Raw genomic sequence first — 11,933 nt, 5'->3', positions numbered from 1 at the left:
GCTTTTGGTTTGTTTTTAATGCACTGCAAGGGAAACGGAGGAAAAGAAATGACAGGGATCTCTTGGAAAGAGGCCACCGAGATGGTGAGGGGCCTGGAGCATCTCTGCTATGAGGAAAGGCTGAGTGAACTGGGTCTGTTCAGCCTGGAGAAAAGAAGGCTGAGAGGGGACCTGATCCAGGTCTGTGAATATCTGAGGTGTGGGGGGCAGCATGGCGAGGCCGGACTCTTTTCAGTGGGAGTGGAGACAGGATGAGGGGAAACGGTCACAAACTGCAGCATAGGAAGTTCTGCACCAATGTGCGCAGGAACGGCTGTGCAGTGAAGGCGGCGGATCAGGGGGAGCTGCTGGTGATGGCTGGGCAGTTGCACTGGGTGAGCATTGAGGGCTTTTCCAACCTGGTGATTCCATGATTCCATGATTCCATGATTCTATGATTCTATGATGCTCTGTGTCCCTACGGAGTCCCCATGTGTCCTCATGGAGTCCCTATGTGTCCCTATGGAGTCCCCATGTGTCCCTAAGGTGTCCCCATGTGTCCCTACGGAGTCCCCTTGTGTCCCTAAGGTGTCCCCATGTGTCCTTATGGAGTCCCTATGTGTCCCTACGGAGTCCCCATGTGTCCTTATGGAGTCCCCATGTGTCCCTATGGCGTCCCCACGTGTCCCTATGGAGTCCCCATGTGTCCCTAAGGTGTCCCCATGTGTCCCTATGGCGTCCCCATGTGTCCCTATGGAGTCCCCACGTGTCCCTATGGCGTCCCCATGTGTCCCTACGGAGTCCCCACGTGTCCCTATGGAGTCCCCATGTGTCCCTAAGGTGTCCCCACGTGTCCCTATGGAGTCCCCACGTGTCCCTATGGAGTCCCCACGTGTCCTTATGGAGTCCCCATGTGTCCTTATGGAGTCCCCATGTGTCCCTACGGAGTCCCCACGTGTCCCTATGGAGTCCCCACGTGTCCTTATGGAGTCCCCATGTGTCCTTATGGAGTCCCCACGTGTCCCTATGGAGTCCCCACGTGTCCCTACGGAGTCCCCATGTGTCCTTATGGAGTCCCCATGTGTCCCTATGGAGTCCCCACGTGTCCCTATGGCGTCCCCATGTGTCCCTATGGAGTCCCCATGTGTCCCTATGGCAAGTGACCCATAGTGCCCCGCAAGTGACCTGTAACCCACAAGTACCACCCCGGTGCCCCATAAGTCACCCACAAGTGACAACTCAGGGTCTCACAGTTGCCCCACAGCGACCCACAAGTGACACAAAGAGCCCCCCTAGTGATCTGGGACCCACAAGTGCAACCCCAGTGCCCCACATGTGGCACAGCAGTGACCCACAAGTACCCCACAAGTGCCCCAGAGCGCCCTACAAGTGACCTGTGACCCACAAGTGGCCCCAAGTGCCCCACAAGTACCCTTCAAGTGCCACCGCAGTGACCCACAAGTGACACAGAGCCCCACAAGTGACAGGTGCCCCCCCAGTGCCCCACAAGTGACACATCTCATCACTGCACCTCATCTGCATCACAGCACCTCATCACTGACCCAGAAGTGCCCCATGAGTGCCCCCCAACTGACCCACAAGTGACCCGAAATGCCCCACAAGTGACCTGTGACACACAAGTGCCCCCCACTGCCCCACAACTGCCTCACAAGTGTCCCTTCAGTGGCACATCAGCAGCCCCTAACTGACCCACAAGTGACCCACAAGTGGCACAGCAGGGACCCACAACTGCCTCTCAAGTGACACATCAATGCCCCAAAAGTCACCCACAAGTGACAACTCAGGGTCCCACAAGTGGCACAGCAGCCACCCACAAGCACCCTTCAAGTGGCACCGCACTGACCCACAAGTGAACTGTGCCCCACAAGTGCCCCACAAGTGATACATCAGCACCGCACAAGTGCCCCTACAAATGACCTGTGACCCACAAGTGGCCCACAAGTGCCCCATAGGTACCCTTCAAGTGGCACTGCAGTGACCCACAAGAGACCCATAAGTGAGCCACAAGTGACGCATAGAGCCCCAGAAGTGACCTGTAACCCACAAGTGTCCTCCCAGTGCCCCACAAGTGCCCCACTGGTGACAAATCTGTGCCCCATAACTGACTCACAAGTGGCAAAGCAGGGCCTCACAAGTGCCCCGTAAGTGACACATCAGCACCCCATAAGTGCTCCACAAGTGACCCATAGAGCCCCAAGTGACCTGTGACCCCCAAGTGCAACTACAGTGCCCCACAAGTGACAAAGCAGTGGCCCATAACTGAGCCACAAGTGACCCACAAGTGGCAAAGCGGGGGCCCACAAGTGACCCTTAGAGCCCCACAGTGACCTGTGACCCACAAGTGCCCCCCCAGTGCCCCACATCTGCCCCAAATGTGACCCACAAGTCACCCAGAAGCGCCCAGTAAGTGACCCACACGTGACCATTTTAAAAATTATATTTATGATTTATTATTTGTGACTTATTATTTGTTATTTAGTGCATGGGAGCTGCGGAGTCACGGCCTGAAGCTCTGGTTGATTCCCCGAGGCGAGCCGTGAGTCAGGCAGAGGAGCACAGGGGAAGGCAATGCAGCTGTGGGGCCGGAAGGGGGGCAGCCAGGCTGCAGCCCTCCTGGAGCTGTTTAAGAGCTGGCTGCAAGAGGGGAAGATCTGAGCTGCAGATCGCATCTCTTGGTGCTTTGTGGTGAGCACAGCTGAAGGGGAGCGCTGCCGCTTGTTCTGTTTTTGTTATTGTTGTCTGCTTTGCCTCTCTCGATTATGTTGTGATTATAACATCTTGATTCTATTGGTTATGCAATTATATTGTGATTATAACATCTTGATATCTATTGATTATGCAATTATATTGTGATTATAACATCTTGATATCTATTGGTTATACATTTAGGTTTTTTTTGTTTGTTTGTTTTTATTTTAAATTTTTTCAAATCTTTTTATAAAATTTTTGTTAATTCTTTTTTTTTTAAATTTTATTGTTTTTTTATTTTTTGCTTTCTATTTTTTTAATTTTTTTTTTTTATTATTTTTATGCTATTTTTATTTCACGGTCTCTGCTGCCATCGTGTGGCCAGAAATCGGAACTGCAATGAATTTATTTTGGTCTCTTCTGCCGCAGTGTGGCCAAAAATTGGTACTGCGACGGGAATGCGCAGCCTTTTTGCCGGTTATGCGCATGCGCAAAATGGTGGCGATGTTCGCGCATGCGCAGTAGGGCATCAAATGCAGCGCATGCGCAGTGTTGTCCGGAAACTGGTGCATCCGCAGTGCGCTACGACAGAGCTGCGTCTGCTGGGCAGAAACTGGTGCGTATCTAAAAGGTGTTGCAGCGCCCGCATTTGCGCATAGATGGTGGTTTTGTGTGGCTGCTCGATGCGGGGCTGCTGCGCGCCGCTCGGAATCTCTCCGAGCCTCCGCAAATTGCTTCGAATTGCTCCGAGCCCCTCCGAAGCTCTGCGAGCCCCTCTGAATTGCGCCGAGCTGCTGCGAGCCCCTCTGAGCCGCTCAGAAGCTCTCCGAGCCGCTGCGAGCCGCCCCGAGTTGCTCCAAAGCGCGCTGAGCCTCTCGTGTTCCACTGGTGCTGCGAGGGCTTTGAAACAGCTGGAGAGCAGCGTAAGGCTGGCGGTGGAAGGGGACGTTTGTTGGTTCCCAGGGCGGCGAGGGGCAGCGGGGAGCCGAACCAGTCGGTTCCCGGCTGCGCTCCAGGCTAAAACGGCGGCAATAGACGGGGGGCTTCCCGGGGTAGAAGGGGAGAAAACGGCTGAGCCGGCTGAATGGCGGGGCTCGGCGGCTCGGTGGGTCACTTATGGGGCGCTGATGTGACACTTGTGGGGCATAATAAAATAAAAAATAAAAAAAAAACAACTAAATAATAAATCATAAATACAATTTAAAAAATGGTCACGTGTGGGTCACTTACTGGGCCTTCTGGGTGACTTGTGAGTCACATTTGGGGCAGATGTGGAGCACTGGGGGGGCACTTGTGAGTCACAGGTCACTGTGGGGCTCTATGTGTCACTCGTGGGGCACCTGTGGGTCCCTGATTTGTCACTTGTGGGGCACTGGGGGGGCACTTGTGGGTCAATTGTAAGGCGCAGGGGGCGCACCTGTGGGTCATACGTCATACGGTTAATGCCCCATACACTACATGATGTTTTGATGTGGAATACTGAAACCCAAAATAAAAGCAAACAAACACATAGAACCATGACAACAGCGCACGTCAAAACGGGAAGAACACGATGAGCAAGTGCATACAAACATGGACTTTCCCCATTCCTGGAGGAATCCAAAGCCAGGTTGGATGGGGACCTGGACAGCGGGGTCTCGTCTCGCATTGAACATGGAGCTTGGTTGGCAGCCCAGCTTGAGGCAGGGGGGTTGGAGCTGGATGATCCTTGAGCTCCCTTCCATCCCAAGCCATTCTACGAGGATTCTGGGATTTCCCCAACTCCAGTCGTAAGCACTGGAGGACTGGGCCAAATCTCTGCACGTTCTGATGGAGTTTAATGCACTCCTCTTGCTCAGATTGCTCAACTTGGGCATTAAGGACCCTCTTGAAAAGCCACGTTCTGATGAAGCTTGTCACCAGCACAACCAGACCTCTATCTGTCCACCAGGGACGCTGGCTGTTCTCAGCCTCGTACTGACTTGAAGGACAACTGCCTTGGCCTTCCCTCATTCTCAATTGCCTACAAACACCAGCCATACGCCCCGTGCTGTGCATGAAGGATCATCAGCGCAGAGGATAAGGTGGGATGGATAAGGGAGGTATTAAACGCGGAACACACCCAAAAAAGGACTCTATTTTGCTTCCCCGAACCATCATATGGAACATCTGTACCTGGCTTTGGCACCGAACTGATGAGAGCCTCGGGAACTTTGTTGTTAATGAGTTCCACACACTCTGCAGGGAAAAATCCAACCTGTAACAAGAGCAAAAAGAGAGGTGCGATACTGAATGCAGCATTTCTCAGGCCTGAACGCTTCAACCAAAAACCATGGAACGTTTTCCTCGGAACGTGTTTGCTGGACACTCCGCAAGGCTATCCAGCATAAAATGGCCTGCGGCAAAGTAACAAGCATTCCACATTTACAGCCAAAAGATCCAGAAAACGGCCTATGGAGCAGGGAGGGGACAAGTATGGTGATCTTTCCCCTCTGCTCTGCCTTGTACATCCACATCTGGAGCACTGTGTCCAGTTCTGGGCCCACTGGTACAAAAAGACAGGGATCTCTTGGAAAGAGTCCAGCGGAGGGCCACCAAGATGGTGAGGGGCCTGGAGCATCTCTGCTATGAAGAAAGGTTGAATGAACTGGGTCTGTTCAGCCTGGAGAAAAGAGGACTGAGAGGAGACCTGATCCAGGTCTATAAATATCTCAGGTGTGGGGACAGAGTGGTAAACCCAGACTGTTTTCAGCAGTGTGTGGAGAAAGGACAAGGGGGAACGGCCAGAAACTGCAGCATAAACTGCAGAAGTTCCGCACAGATGTGCGCAAGAACTTCTTTACAGTGTGGTGACGGAGCGCTGGAACAGGCTGCCCAGGGAGGTGGTGGAGTCTCAGTCTCTGGAGATGTTCAAGACCTGCCTGGACATCTACTTGTGCGACCTGATGTAGAGAACCTGCTTTGGCAAGAGGTGGAACTCGATGATGTCTGGAGGTCCCTTCATACTCTTATGATTCCGTGATTCCTTAAACCTTAACACTAAAACAGATCGCTAATATTTACCTTAAAATCTAATCTAAAAAAGAAACTCTAAAGCCCGTGCAGAAGGGTAACCCTTCACAATTAGCAGTAATACTGAATAGTAGCACTTAACCGTAACCCAAAGCGGGATCAGGCTGAGCTTGTCTGCTTCCAGGGCTTCGCTTCGTGTAAAAAAACGAAGAATGCTCTACCCCTGGCTCTGAATGCTGTGTCCATGCCTTTGGATCGAGCGACAATTCGATGCGCTGTGCTTCTCCGTGGCTCCACATCTGCATTCTGTGACAACAAGAGTCAAAGAGAAAACGCTCTGAAAAGGGAACGGGAAATGCGAGGAGTGACAGATGTTGTGCTCCTTGGGAGCACAATCGAAATAGTCGGGAGCACTGTAGTCTGCACTGTGTACAGAAAAAACCCCATTGAAAGCACCACAGAAGGCAGGAAGTCTTGGCAAGTTCTCAGCATCGGAATGGCACTACATGCTGCCGCTGTTTGTAAGCGGCACTCGCGGAGAACCGCTCCGGAGCGCTTGCCGTTGCTGCACGAGTAAACGCGCTTATCCCCAATGCCGCTTGCAGCCTCCAGCAGCGGTCTCGTGCTTCTCGGTCGCCGGGAAAGGGCGACTGCAGTCGGCTGCTTTTCTCCGAGTACCGGGCTCTTCTGCACACATACAAACAGAGATGTTCGGACTTCGCCTCGTGTAAAAATACGAAGATTGCACTACGCCTGGCTCTGCGTCACCATATGCCTCATCTCTTATGCCTTCAAGGTGGCACAGTGGCAAAGGTTATGTTTTTTTTAATGGGGGAGCATTAGCACAGCTCTGCTGGGTTTAATGGGGGAACACTGGAACAACCCTGCATGCTTTAATGGTGGCACATTAGCACAGCTCTCTGGGTTTAATGGTGAGACTTTGGCACAGCTCTGCTGGGTTTATTCCGGCACAGCTTTGTTGTTCTTAATGGTAACACAATTGACAGCTCTGCGCTGTTCAATAGTGACACCTGCACAGCTCTGATGGGTTGAATGGTGAAAGACTGGCAAACATATGCTGGGTTTCATGGAGACACACTGGCTCATCTCTTCTGGGTTTCCTGGTGACGCATTGCACAGCTGTGCTAGGTTGAATAGTGGCATAGCTCTGCGAGGCTCAATGGTGGCACATTTTACAATATTTTGGTGGGCGTTTTTCCTCTAGGTCCCTTGCCAGTGCTCCCGACTTTTTTGAACGTTCTCCCTGAGAGCACAACATCTGTTGCTCCTCGAATTTCCAGTTGCCTCTGAAGGGTAGAAGTTCCCTTCTACCCTTGTGGCCACAGAATGCCCAAGTGCAGTCACGGAGAACCACACTGCAACAAATTGTCGCTGGATCGAAAGGCATGGACACAACCTTCAGAGTCAGGCGTAGTGTCACCAGCAGAGCTGTGCCAGTGTGGCCCCATTTTACCCTGCAGAACTGGGACAACGTGTCACTAAGAAACCCTGCAGCAGAGCTGTGCAGTGTGCCTCCATTAATCCCAGCAGCGCTTTGCCAATATGTCACCACTAACCCAGCAGAGTGGTGCCAGTGTGTCAGTAATAAACCGAGCAGAGCTGTGCAATGTGCTACCGTTCAAACAAGCAGAGCTGTGCCAGTGTGCCCCCATTAAAAGTAGCAGAGCTGTGCCAATGTGCCACCATTAAACCAAGCAGAGCTGTGCCATGTGCCACCATTAAACCCAGCAGAGCTGTGCCAATGTGTCACCATTAAGCCCAGCAGAGCTGAGCCAATGTGTCACCATCAAGACCAGCAGAGCTGGGCCTATGTGCCAGAATCAATCTCAGCAGCGCTGTGCCCATGTGTCACCATCAAAGCCACCAGAGCTGTGCCAATGTGTCACCATGAAGCCCAGCAGAGCTGAGCCAATGTGCCACCATCAAGCCTAGCAGAGCTGGGCCTATGTGCCAGAATCAATCTCAGCAGCGCTGTGCCCATGTGTCACCATCAAAGCCACCAGAGCTGTGCCAATGTGTCACCATGAAGCCCAGCAGAGCTGAGCCAGTGTGCCCGCATTAAAGCCAGCAGAGATGTGCCAGTGTGCCACCAATAAACCCAGCAGAGCTGTTCTAATGTGCCAGCATCAAGCCCAGCAGAGCTGTGCCAATCTGCCACCATTAAAGCCAGCAGAGCTGTGCCAATGTGTCACCATTAAGCCCAGCACAGCTGTGCCAATGTGTCACCTTTAACCAGTCAAGTCAGACAGACCAAGACTACGATGCTGGCCTGTAACCAGGCACAGTGCAGCTAGAGCTCCTTCTGCAGTCACTGGAGCAGCTTCCCCACCTCCAGATCTACAGGCAATATGCACACAAAGCACAGCAAGTTCGTCCATGCTCCACACTCACAAAGAACAAGTTGACAAGTTGAACGTTTACATTAATTATGCTAAGTCACTATTCAAAGCAATGAATAAGCTTTTTGGAGAAAATAAATAAAAAGAGAGAAGTCCCCACGATCTTCTACTTCTCACGAGCCAGGAAATGCAGCAGGCATCCCTTCATCCTCACCACCACAAAGTGTCAGCAGTCCCAGCAGTGCCCGTCTCCAGTCCTGCCCTTTTCAAGTCCCTCTCCTGCCTCTGATGTAGCCCTGACCAGGCCCTATTCTGCCCCCATTCTGTTTAGCCCATTCCTGTTCTCATCTTGTCCCTGGATCCTCCACCTCACCTTGCCTGTGTTCTTGTCCCTACCCCGACCCTACCACTACCTCCACACCTACTCTCACCCTTTTCTTTATCCTCCTATCACTGCCCGTCCCTCTCTTTTCCCTCTCCTGCCCATCTCTCCTGCCCCTGTCCCTATCACTCGTCCTGCCCCTACCCCTACACTTTTCCCTATCTCACCCCTTTCCCTCTCCTGTTTCCTTCCCTTTCCTATCCCTGTGCTGTCCCTGCTCCAGGCTGACAACAGAATCCCCTGGCAGCCCACCACAAAGTTGAAGGGAAATTGTAAGCAAGGAGAACAGAAGTGTGATGAATGAGAGGGGAGGACAGAGAGGGCAGAAGAGAAGAAAGGACACAGGTAAGAGGAGCAGAGCTAATGGGGCAGGGGAAAGCAGGAGATGGCAGGGGAGAATGGACAAGAGGGAAGAGCAGATAGGCAGTGAAAATAGGATTCCTTGAAATAAGTGTTTACAGCTTTATTACAAGACAGGATGCCTCACAGTAAGATGAATGGATTTCCAATTCCTGAATTACAGAGGATACATAAACAGAGGGGTTAAGAAACCTAGCAAGAAAATGCCACATTCTAAAGCAAACGGCCCAGGAACAATTCCAGCTACTGCACTCCCTTGAGAGCCTCAATGGGACTCTCATCTGCTCACAGGGCCCAACGCGAGAGGATCAGCTGCTCTGGGGGAGAAGGACTGGGAACCATGTTCCAGTTTGTATCCTTGGAAGGAGGCTAGGGAAGCAGCTCCACGTAAAGACAAGAATGAAACGATGGCCAAGCTCCAATGCAACGGGTGCAGGACCAACAACCCCTCGTGGAGCTCCAAATATTTTGGAAAAACGGGTCCTCACAAACTGTAAGAGCCTTAAATGACCCCAGAGCAGAGGCCTCCTTAACATATGGGAACCCCAAGAAACGTGAAGGACAACTGGTAGCTATTATAGGGTTGGGAGGGAAACAACCTGAAGCTGTACAAACACAAATAGAAACGAGAATAGGAAACCCCCCACAACGACTGCATCCTGTGATGACTGTCCCCGCCCCAGAATACATCGCAGGGATGGATGGGCATTCTAAAATGACTAACACTGAATCTCCCCAGTGCTCAGCCCCAGTTTGGAATAAGGAATTGCATTCGTGCTCCGACAATTTCAGTGGGAAAAGTAACGATGTCTGCTGTGCAGATTCCTGCTGCAACTGAAGTAGTGACAGTGAAACAGTACAGGACCTGGGGGGGGGAGCATGAAGAGATATCAAGGACAATTAATGATTTATTGGGTGCAGGAGTTTTAAGTCAGCTACTACAGCTCAGAACAATCCAACATGGCCTGTCAAAAAGCGGTGGGTTGTGGGAGGAATTAAACAAGCTCACCCCGCCTCTCACAGCAGCTGCAGCAGGTAGTGTTGCTTTAACAGAAAAAGCTCAGAACCATTCCAGAGCAGGGCATGCTGTAATTGATTTCGCTAACGCTAGCTTCTTCACGATCCTGACTGCAGAGGAATGCCTTCCCGTGGCAGAGGTGACAAGATCCTGTCTGTAGATGGCCTCAGGGACGGCTGCACAGCCCAACCATCTGCCACAGAACTGTGGCTGAACATCTGCATGACACCAAACTGCCTCCTCACATGCAAACAGTTCATTATGTAGATGACGTCCTGACTCAGGGAAACCGAGGAAGGGGTGCAACAAATGCTGGAATTGGTTGTGGATCAGATGAAACAGAAAGGCTGGGAAATTCATCCTACTGAAATTCAAAAAGTGACATTTTTAGGAATTCAGAAGCATTTTGGGCATTGGGGAATACTACCCAAAACTCAACACAACGTTTTAGACTTGGCAGTACCCTGTAATAAGAACGAGGCACAGCAGTGTATTGGGCTGTTTGGTTTTTGGAGACAGCACGTTCCATACGTAGGACAAATTTTAACCCTGTTGTTTATATACAAAGTGACAAGGAAGAGTTGGAGGGGGAAACAAACAGCAGGTTGCCTTTGAATTAGCAACAAAGGCTCTTCAAAGGGCCTCAGGCTTAGGGCCCATGCAAAAAGCAGAAACAGAGTTAAACGTGTCTGCAAATGGGGCACGTGCCAATTGGAGCTTCTGGCAAAAACAGGGAAAGGAAAAGGTTCCCTTGGGTTTTGGAGGCAGAAAACTCACGTCACAAGAGGTGTAATGGATGCAGGTTATCAAGGATGAATCAAATTCCATTCAACAGCAGTGAACAAGATTTAATTAAACCCAAGATTTAATTCAAACCCATGAGAGAACAGCACAGTTCTTGATACCGCCAGTTTTAAAAACAGTTGTGAGAAAAGGAGATCCACCTCACATCACCGCCGCTCTGGAGAACTATGTACATAGTGTATAATTTTATTTTGCAGATCCTGCACGATTGGATTTACCTGCCTACCAGCACGGTCCATTTGGAAAAAGATACCATCCGTGTGCCTGGATGTGAAGAACGGCCTCACCTGAAATTACCCCCAGTGCCTGCTGTCAGAGCTTGTGACCTGAGTGCAGTGATGGCATTGCTAACGGCACATTGCCACTGTGACCAAGGCACAGGTTGGATGAACAGATTGATAACTTTAGGACAAGGATGAACAACTTTGCTCTTTCTTGCTAACTGCCATGTGTGTGAGGCCCAGGAGGATGGGAACACTGGCCATGGATGGCCTGTGCAACCCAAATGGTGGGACAGCAAAACAAGTGCAGCCCACGAGGGAACAGAGTTCTGGGCCAGGACAGCAATCCCTGCCAGATGCAGCAATACAGAGAAATGATCAGAGAAACAGGGAAAAACAGAAATTGAAACACGTCCAGATTACTTCACGTGTCCCACACCTGTGGTGACTCAAAGACCACACCTGCCACGTCTTCCACAGTGAGGCTGTGTCCATACCAGAATTAAGTCTTGACACAAGATTTCTGACTTACGAATATTAAAGCCATCTTCATCGTTTGAAGGAAAGGGCTGAGCTGGAGGCTCTGCTCAGCTACATTTCTGCCCGTCTCGAGTGCAGTTCAAGTGTAGATTTCATACACAGCAAGGTGTGAAGAAAAGCTCCCCCTCCAGTCCTAGAGTTAAAGAAAGTTCAAGCAGTAAATATCAAACTACAACAAAGCCCAAGCTTCTGAGTTCAAGGACATCCTCTGCAGCCTGATTTAAGGCAGTAAAATTCACCTTCTTGCCTCAGGTTAATATCTCCAAGCTATTTTCAAAGATCTTTTCATTACCTCCCGATACGTTTGCATACAGCTAGTAGGACAAACAGAGCTAATAAAGAGAGCCAAACACATACAATGAAGGCATGAAAGTCCAGCAGTTCCAGCAGTGGGGGAAACACGCGCCTGAGATCAGAGACTGCAGGGAATGCTCCTTTGTGGGTGGGATTTAAGTCACGCCAGGCACAACGCTCTGCTTTTGAGAAGGGCTGCTTTAACAGCACGCCGTCTGGGAAAGCACACTTGAATCAGGTTTGTAAGAGCCTCCCAAATCCTCACAGTCTTACTG

The 11,933-nt window shown here is 50.9% G+C and overlaps 1 long non-coding RNA gene across 2 annotated transcripts; it reads left to right on the top strand.

The window, feature by feature from the left end:
* The first annotated feature begins 416 nt into the window (after positions 1-416).
* On the top strand, positions 417-1,130 carry LOC128091702 (uncharacterized). 2 transcript variants are annotated; one of them, XR_008211501.1, is made up of 3 exons: positions 417-779; positions 928-947; positions 991-1,130. It is a non-coding gene; the product is annotated as an uncharacterized LOC128091702 (long non-coding RNA). The 2 variants fall into 2 exon arrangements; XR_008211502.1 differs by lacking the exon at positions 928-947 and adding an exon at positions 844-863.
* The last annotated feature ends 10,803 nt before the right edge of the window (positions 1,131-11,933 follow it).

The sequence above is a fragment of the Tympanuchus pallidicinctus genome, unplaced genomic scaffold (genome assembly GCF_026119805.1).
Source record: "Tympanuchus pallidicinctus isolate F22 unplaced genomic scaffold, pur_lepc_1.0 scaffold50, whole genome shotgun sequence".
Classification (NCBI taxonomy): Eukaryota; Metazoa; Chordata; class Aves; order Galliformes; family Phasianidae; genus Tympanuchus; species Tympanuchus pallidicinctus.
The sequence above is the reverse complement of the archived record's forward strand: the minus strand, read 5'-3'. Positions and strand labels throughout refer to the sequence as shown.